Here is a 9,606-nt window from a genome sequence, read left to right as displayed (position 1 = left end):
TCCAGCAAGTTTTGTCCTGGGCCTCCATCTGTCTGATGTTCAGCTGCTGTCGACCCTCAAGTCCTTTTCTGCCAGACAGTTTCCAGCCTCTCTTCCCCACGACTGGAGTGTTGCCTGGGGTTGTTGTGAGTCGCGGCTGAATGCCTGACAGGGCAGGTGCAGGAACCAGGCTTGTGCAGGTCTTTCTGTCACTGGTGGCAGGAAAGCTGATGGGACATTGAATGGATCATTAAATCCAAAGCTTTCACTATTTTTCCTTGATGAGTTGAGACCCTGTGATCAACCAAGCTACCTGTAGTTGTGATCAAAAGTACACCTGTAGCTCAAAGTTTCTGGAACACCTCAGTCACAGAATTTGTCTCCGAGTCCCAATTCTTATGCTCATTCACTCTCTTTCCATTCTAGCTGTTTATTGGAGTGCTCTTACCACATTTTATCTCATCTAATTCCCTCTCCCAGTCCCTGTAGTAATCCAGTTTTAATGTCCTTTTTTTCTCCACAGCAACTTGCCTGATCTTGGCATTATTTCCAAACATTTAAAGACATAAGAGGAAGTGACTGAGCACATACTGAAGTTCATGGTAGCAGGACAAAGGTGATGCTCATACTGGAACTGGGAAGTATCTGCCCGGATCCAAGAAAAAATAAATTTACTTAGATGATAATTAAGTTTCAGAACAGGTTCAAAGTTGTGCACTCACCAGTTGTAGTTTTTCAAGATCCGAGTGGACAAAACCATGAGAAATCTGATCTGAATTCTGGGCTGACCCTGCTTTGAGCAAGAGACTGGACTATAGAGCCAACCTGAGAGATCCCACAACTCTCTGAGGGCATTGCCGGACCTCTGTTCTATGGCTCTGTAAGTTGCTACTAAGTATTGGAGTTTGGTATGGTTTTGGATTTTCTTTTTTGGACTTGCCTAATCTAATTTATTGAAGAGGGTTGTCCCTCAAATTCTTACCTTTGTTATTCTCCCTCTTTTATAATTTCGGCTTCCCTCCCTGCCTCTGTTTTTTACACTTTTACCCTCAAGTTTGGGAATACAAAAGCCTTTAAAGAAATGAGTTACTAGAATTTAGTAACCCTGGCGAACTATCCAGTATTCTCTTTGATACATTTTTGAATTGAACTGTTTTGGCTGAGACTTTCAGAAAATAGTAATAATAATCTGGAGGTAAACACTCAGGAGAGAAAATTGTATCCTGATCTATTGTAGTTCCTTAAAGGGCAAATGAAAACTGTGTCATAATTAGAAGTAGGAACAGCTTCATCTCTGATAAAGCTGATTGGGGGTTTCAACTATGATCTAAATCAATAAGAGATTCCTAGTAAAATGAAAAGGAAAATGTTTTTTTTAATCAGAGGCATTAAAGACATGTACTGCTAAACTTTTCCTGGAAAAATGGTTTGTGTATGTGTGCTTTTCTACACTCATGGACATGCAGGTACCTACCTGGAGAGGCATGAGGGAAAGCTTCCTCCCCTCTTAAATGTAACATGTAATTAAGGAAGCAAACTTAGTGTTTCAAATAAATATTTAGGTATAGATATAAATATTTCAAATGAGAGATGAAGTTAATTGTAAGGGCTTTGTGTAATACAGTCAAGAATTTTGACTTAATCTAGCAGTTTGAAATATATTTTTATAATAATTATTAAGAATGTTGGGATGGCACAATCCTTTTTATTACCCTTGTAAGAGATTAATTTGACTCATCTTAATGTTAGAGAATTTAGCTAGCAATTTTAGAAATGCTAAATGAAGTGCAAAGGCATTGCAAATATTTTTAAAATTATGTTTTTTAAGCAATTTCAGTTTTCCTCGAATAACGTTTTTCAGTATATTAATAGTCTATGCAATATAAAATGAATTATTGAGTTAGGTCCACACATTATTGATTACTATCCATCCTTGCAACTATTTATAGCATATACTTTTTTCATGTCTCAAATGTGTTTAAATTTTCCCTGGAGCTCAGTATCATTGATATTTTTAGTAATATTACTGTACAACTGAGGTTCAGTAAAACTTCACCTATTTATAAAGAGCTCAAAACCACTAAGCAATGTAGAAAAAGTCTTTTGCTTTTCTCTGATTGGGATTTGGGTGTTAAATCTCACTTTGAAATCTTGTTCCATGGTAAGGGAATCTAAACCTGTTGCTGAAGTTTTCATTAGTTTTATAAGGAGAGGATTGTTTTGACAGAGACTCTGAAAACCTGAGTGGGTGAATTGGAGGGCAGGAGAGTCACCGAAAATGTCTTCAGTGAATAGACATGTAAAATTCCATGTATTACAAACAGGGCTGGTACGGGGCTGTCCTGGGAGAGAGAATGTCAGGAAAAAAATGGTTGTAAAGCTCACTGGCAGTGGTATGGGTAAAATAACATAATAATGAAGAAAGAGTCAGAATCAGCAGGTGCCAGTGGTGCCTTCCCCTCACGTCACCTCCGTGTTCCTGCTGGCTCAGTCACCCTGGGCCCGGCCCGACAGTGGCTTATTGCCACAAAATTATTTCCACCCTGAGTATCCAGGGCTGAAGGGTGTCCATGATGGAGCAAAAACAGCAGGGAGAGCTTTCCACACACCAGTCCAGGCTGGGGGCTGGGCTGCTGGGAAGCAGCTCTGTGGAAAAGGACCTGGGGGTGCTGGTGGAGCACCCGACGTCCCTGACCAGCAGTGTGTCCTGGGGGACAAGGCCAGGGCATCCTGGGGTGCATGAGGAAGGGCACTGCCAGCAGGTCAGGGAAGGGATTCTGCCCCTCTCCTCAGCTCTTAGTCCAGTTCTGGGCTGAGGACCTGGGCCTGTTTAACCCAGAGAAGAGAAGACTCAGGGGGGACCTCATCCCCTCTGTCAGTGTCTGCAGGAGGTGTCGGGGAGAGACCAGGCTCTGCTCGAGGGTGCCCAGCAGTGGGACACAAGGCAATGGGCAGAAACTGGAACACAGAAAGTTCCACACGAATATGAGGAAAAACTTCTTTACTTTCATGGTGACTGAGCACCGAAACAGGCTGCCCAGAGAGGTTGTGGGGTCTCCCTCACTGGAGATACTCAGAACCCACCTGGACACAGTCCTGTGTGATGTGCTTTAGGAAGACCCCGCTTGAGCAGGGATGACCCACTGTGATCCCTTCAACCTGACCCATTCTGTGATCAGGAGAGGATACACAGCCAAAAGCCATTTTAATTGTGTGTCCTGTTCTTTATGCCTTTTGAAAATAGAATGTGCTATTTCCTTGTCTTTTCTCTCTAGATCTCAGAGGCATTTCTTCATAGTAGCACTGTATTTAGGCAGCTACCTCATCATTATTCATCTAAATCATCAAAATTGTAAAAAAGACTAAAAACCCTGATATGTTATAAATAAAATATGGGAAGGAGGACAGTGATAAAATAAGACTTCATATATTTGAGGAAATACCCACCCAAAAGCTCTTACAAGGCAGTTGTAATGTTTTCTTATTGTTTGAATATTGCAATCAAAGAATAAAATGCAATATGATCAATAGTTAGAGCTGAAATCTCATAGATGTGTGACAATATATGTACTCAATCTTCATTCAAAATTCACACAGTTTGTATTTCCTCCACTGTAATTGCCTCTGTAGTGTGGCTTTCAATAGCTGTAAATTAACTCTGTCATAATTGCTTTCTTTTTTTTTTCCCCTTGAATATTTCTATCCTTGTTGTAAATTGTATTTCTGTTACTTCCAGTATTGATATTATGATGTGTCCACTAAGACAGCACAGTATCTGGACATGTACATATCTTTTTGGAATAGTTTTCTTTCATCCTCCCCCATTTGATTGGTACACTTGATTTCTCTTGGCTCTGAGCCCAGTTTGGTTTAATTTTTGTTTATTCTGTATAGGATTCCAGACTGTGCTTTCAGATGGGCACTGTATAAATTAATAAATAAATTCAGTATACACTTGCTTTTAGTGGTTTGCTTGGCACATCTGTTTTTCAGAGGTTTCTAAATCTTCATGATCTGCAGAAGATATCTTTAGTTACATACGATTAGGAAGAGTATCATATTTTTAACATGTACAGGGTTTCCCATTAAAAAGTCATCATTTACTAACAGTTACACTGCTCTGGCATATTGGATACTGCAGTATGTCTCAATAGTTGGAAAGTAGAATAATGGTTCTATTTAAGACAATATGGGTATCTTAATTGTGGTATATACTTGTGTTTTTGATGCTGAAAACTTGTTTTGTACTCAGAATGTTTTTAGAGGATTATTCTTTTTTAATAGTCTCTGCATACATAAATATAGATGTTGCATCCTTTTGAAAATACTGACATCCCTTCAGTATTGCAAAAACTTTCAGAGGCAGAACTGTAACAAAACATTGTTCAACACATTGCTTATAGCCAGTTGCATTGCTTTGGCATAACCAAAATAATTTTAATGGAAAACCAGGGGTATTTCCCATTAAAAATTGCTGGGTTTCATGATTATTTATGTCAAGGTATCAAAAAGCTTTTTAAAGAAATATTCAGCAAACATTGTGGCACTAAATTAAGTCATAAATAGCTCAGAAAAGAGAACAGACTGCCACTGAGCCAGGCAGCAGTTAGAGAGCAATGGCAGAGTTGGTTCTGCAGGGGAGCAGGAGATTTGAGTTGTGCAGAGATCTAAAGCTGAGGTCAAAGACAACGTTTATGAGGAAAGGGAAAAACCCTCATTTACTGAAGTGTATAAGTCCCAGGGATTTCCCTACTCATACTGAAGCCAGCATCATAAACTGCACTGCTCACAGAGCACCACATTCTTCCAGTGGTGTAAGTGGAATGAATAAGTTCTATCTATGACTCGTGGGTTACAATTTTTATTACAATACTTGAAGTGAAGGTGGAAAGAAAGGGAGGCACAGGGAGAAGGGTGGTGTGCAGATCAACATACACAAAATGATCAGTTGATACCGGTTAGTGACTACGGTAGGGATATCTCAGGTATCTTTTGTAGGAGATCAAATGGCATATTTTTTAAAGAATCTAATTAGACAGGTGAAGAACATCCTTTGGAAGCAATGTGGTAGGCAGAGGAACACTTGTGAATCCAGTGAACATTAGAGTCTGACTGGAGCACTGAGTTTATCAGCAGTTTGAAGAGTCAGTGCTTTTAGGCAGGTCCACATAAGGAGCTCTCTGTGAAAGAACTATTAATGGCTATGAGGTTGGTAGTCATAGCTATAAACTATGGGATTAGGTGCTAACAGTTTAGATTCTGAAGGATCTCAATTTTATGTTAGTGCTTTCCTCCTATCTGAGACTTCTTACGGCTTGTGGGTTTAACCTGAAGTCTTTAAGCAGCCTCTCGCTAGTTTAGACAGGCCTTTCCAGATGTGCAGTTAGTTCCTGGGTAAGAAAACACAGATAATTTCAGCAAAATCTGTGCACCTGGATCTTCACAAATACGTTCATCAGCAGTGTTTTGAGATAAGACCTTATAGATAAAACAAAAAGGGAAAATGTGTGTAAAATAAGTTCCTATTTACAAAATACACATGGTTAAAAAAAGGGAGAGAGAGAAAGGGACAGAATCATGTGCCTGGATACACCAGCACATATTAAAAAGCAATGGTGCTGTGCACCTTAAATAAAGCCACATAAACCAACCTAAACCTCCTCCATTTGAGGAGGGAATACATGGAAATATTTCTTTAAAAACCTATTTGAAATTTAAACATTTTCTATCACCACCACCGTAAGTAACCCAGTCCATTGCCACAGGGATGCTCAAGAGGCAGAAACACGGTGATGGAACAGAAGAAAAGGGACAAGAATGGGAGCAGATTTAAAATGGTGCAGGCAGGCAACTCTTTGAGTGGCAATGTTTCCCATTTCTTTCCTAAGCACATCCACACTTAGTTTCTGAGAAAGCAGGAAGGACACTTAGGCAAATTGCCAACCAGATGGTGCAATCGAAGAGGAGGAATGCATTCAGAAGGGCAGTATAACACAGAATTAAAAAATCCTATCATTTGGTTTTCTGGTACAATACAGGACAAAATTCACATGGAAAGAAAAAATATTAACTATACACTCATGGCTTCTAGTCATCTTTCTGTCTTGACTGCAGAAAAACTTCCACCTTTGAGTTCTCCTGTGGTATCCCCCACTCTGAAGTAATTTAATGTGTTCCAATTTTGTTTCTTGCAGATTTTTTCAAAACTGCCTTATTATTGCCTAAATATGTTTCTGCCAATATACAAAATTTAACTGTGATAGGATGAAGCCGATTTTGAGGACTTGTATAGTTGTTGCTCTTATATATCATGAAGAAAAGAAAATAATACTTGCTTTCTAGACTTCTATATAATCAATAGATAAGATAATATCAGTGTGGAATTATTGGCAGACCAAGGAATTATACTGTTTTTCATATTTCATGTAATTTCCAGTTTATTACTGAAACTACCTGGTATGTTTGCATTTTGTCTTTGGAATAATTTTATATTCTTTTTTACTTAAAATGTGTTTTTATTTCACCTACAGTGTATTTTTATTTCTATCGTAATTTGGCTCTTTTCAAAACCAGGCTGAGTGTGTATTGCATATATTATGCATATATAGAAATACAGTTTCTCACCCTGCTCCTCTGACTTGCTTTTAAATTTCAGAAGATACATATAGAAATGTGTGAAGTTTTCTAGCGAGAATATTTGATAGTTATTTTAATGTAATTTTTGCTTATTAGTAGCATAGTTTTGATTACGTGATTGGATGCAACAATTTCATGTCGATACATAATCAGAACTTGACAACTCTAGTCATAATTGAAGAGAGGAAGCCATATCCTGGCAAAAATGTAGGAGCCAGCCATCTGTCCTGAAGATTGTCAGCCTTTTTGTTATGTATTTTATGTCTATATCTTAATATTCTATAAATACATATTTGGAATATCTATCCTCTACCTTTAATCTTGTGAATGGCTCCAAATGAGATTCAGCTACAGCATGTTAGCGTTACCTTCATGAATCTTAACAAGAGCTGCCTCCTTCTTTCTCTGTCCAGTCTTACTTGGTCTTCATGTAGTGCTCTTGACAAACAAATGCTTGTGAGCTACAAATGATTGTAATGAATTATATAAATTTTTTATTATTTTTTATATTTAATTATGGGAGCCCTTTTTTGTGATTTCTTGACTTGGATTATAGAAAGCCATGTTGCCATTTTTGTTTCTTCAGCTTCCTGAATTCTGCATCTATTTTTTTATCTTGCAGATTTTTTTTTCAGTAGTTAAAATCCAGTCTGGTTTGTGAGAAACCAAATGTGATCTTCATTCTTTCCTTCTTGGAAATCCCTTCCAGTTATAAAGATTTTACAGGTGATTTTTGACATTGATGGGCATAGAACAAGCTCTGTTGTATTCAGATTACATTCTCTGTAGCACATGTATAACCTTATTTTTCTCCCAGGTGGTCTGAAGAATATTTGAGATTTTACCTGTAATACAGGGTTGGACAACCAGAGACAATGCTGATAGAGTCACTGTCAGGACTTTTTGTGAAATTCACATTGCTTCTGGTGGTTTTGTCTGCTGGTGGAAGAAACTAAAATCTAGAAAAGGGAAATGGAGATATAAACCCCTCAGTGACAGTTTCCAATCAGTTTGAGTTCCTCTAATATTTTGAGTTCCTAAGTTAAATCAGCCATTGCTTGAGATTTTTTGTGTTTGTCTGAAGAGGGCAGGGGCTTATTTTTAATTACATCAAGGTCCCCAAAGGTTTTGTCTTTGTCCATGATAAGTAGTTTTATCTCCACTTTATCTAGGTAAGAGCAAACTTCACACTCGCCAAGCTTTTCCAGAAGAGTCAACTACTTTTGAGCTACTGTTGCTTGCTAAAGAAAATACAGAAAGAACTAACTGATAACTCATTTATGGACAAATAGGAGAGATTGTTGTCATGCTCTATGTGAAAAGGGCAATAATGTCTTGAAAGCCAAGCTGGACAGCTGAAAATCATAAATATCAGGCAGTGTCTTGTAATGGGACCAGAAGTATTGCAGATATCACGGTGTTGACATCATCAGTGTTGGTAGTTGTTAGGGGGACAGCTGGGCACAATGTACTTTTGTTAAATAAGGAAGGTTTAGGAATTCCCAATTCTATTGACTTCAGGGGAATTGACCAGAAAAAAAACCACCCAAGCTGAATTAGGAATTATTACGAGAGAAACAGAAGCCAAGTTGGAAAACATGACTGTCTGTGTAGAGCTGTGGTACAGTCTGCTTCTTCGGTGCTCTGAGTAATTCTCATGCTCCCATTTCAGAGTGCATATGTGAAGAGTGATAAAGGTGATCAGGCTCATGGAGCAGTTTCTGTGTGATAAAAGAAGTTTGACAATCTTCAGCCTGGAGTGGAATCAACTGACGGAGAATCTGATAGAGATCTACAGGACTGGGAATGACATGAAAAGGGTAAGTGGAAAATGACTGTATCCTCTTCACGTGTAAGAGCTGAGCATCACGTGAAACTAATAGTGCAGTTCAAAACCAAGGAAACAACTTTATTTTTGCATACTCAGATGCCAAGTAAGTTATAGAACTCCATTTCAGAGGCCGTTAAGGGTGCTGGAAGTTGACACAGATTCAAAAGTGAACCAAACAAATCCACGGAAGGAGACTCTATTCAAAGTTATTGAATAAAAACGTGCCAACTCTGGGTCAGAAAATCCCTTGGCCATAAATGAGTGGAAGCTGGGAAGTATAAATAAGGTAAATAGCATTTATATACTTCTTTTTCCTTTTTCGTTGGTTTTTTTTTTGGTTGGTTGGTTGGTTTGTTAGGTTGTGGTTTTTTTCTTTGTTTTTGTTTTTTTATTTCGTTTTAGCTACTAAGATACATGAAATTAAGCATGTGCTGGTTCAATACCTTCAGTAGAATATCTGATTAGCCTGTTATTTCAGATTCAAGATCATAGGAGATAAATCATTTTTTAGGAAAGGCAACAAAAGTAAATCCAGCTTTTCCTTTCCTTTTTCTGATGGGCAGTGCTCTGCCTCCAGAGTCAATACTGAGTGCACAAGCATGGTGTTAATGGACAGCTTTGCTGGAGCTGTCAGCATTCAGCTGGATAAGAGATGACACTGGCATTTTGACCATTTGTGATCATTAAAGTTCTCCTGTACTTATTATAGGATAGCGGAAATTAGCCCTGCTATCCTGGTCTACTTCCAACTTATATGTCTCCTGCCGTTTGACTTGGATAGGTTCCTTTTTCACCCTTTGGTGTGTGCTGCTGGATAACGATTCCAGTCTATGGGAGAACAGCACTGAAAAGACTCCATGTGGTTAAAAGTTCAACAGAGATTATTCCTTCTGTAACACCCCAAACACAGTAAACTGTGCAACAGTCCTTGAACGTAACAGAAATACAAAGCATATATGAGCAGTTGTTTGTTTTGTAAAACAGTGGTCATCATTTGCACTGAGGGAGAGTCAGCAATCTCAGGGAACTGTGATGAAGCAGCAGAGCTGTGTGTGTGTGGTGTATTATGAGTGTATTATGAGATGTGCCTGATGAGCTAGTGTTCTGAATTTTGCACTGGGATTTTACTGACACATAGTCACTGGAATACACTATGAAAT

The 9,606-nt window shown here is 38.5% G+C and overlaps 2 long non-coding RNA genes across 3 annotated transcripts in view; both read left to right on the top strand.

Annotated features, from left to right (window-relative positions):
- Positions 1–421: 421 nt before the first annotated feature.
- On the top strand, positions 422–8,640 carry LOC116793436. 2 transcript variants are annotated; one of them, XR_004359485.1, is made up of 4 exons: positions 422–595; positions 720–859; positions 8,288–8,435; positions 8,543–8,640. It is a non-coding gene; the product is annotated as an uncharacterized LOC116793436 (long non-coding RNA). The 2 variants fall into 2 exon arrangements; XR_004359484.1 differs by having other exon boundaries at positions 422–859.
- LOC116793435 overlaps positions 8,641–9,606 on the top strand; it is an 18,003-nt gene continuing 17,037 nt past the window's right edge. Inside the window, exon 1 of the long non-coding RNA XR_004359483.1 lies at positions 8,641–8,732. This is a non-coding gene — a long non-coding RNA (uncharacterized LOC116793435). The remainder of the gene's footprint in view (positions 8,733–9,606) is intronic.

This window comes from Chiroxiphia lanceolata, chromosome 13, assembly GCF_009829145.1.
Source record: "Chiroxiphia lanceolata isolate bChiLan1 chromosome 13, bChiLan1.pri, whole genome shotgun sequence".
NCBI lineage: Eukaryota > Metazoa > Chordata > Aves > Passeriformes > Pipridae > Chiroxiphia > Chiroxiphia lanceolata.
This window is presented reverse-complemented; position numbering and strand designations above follow the sequence as displayed.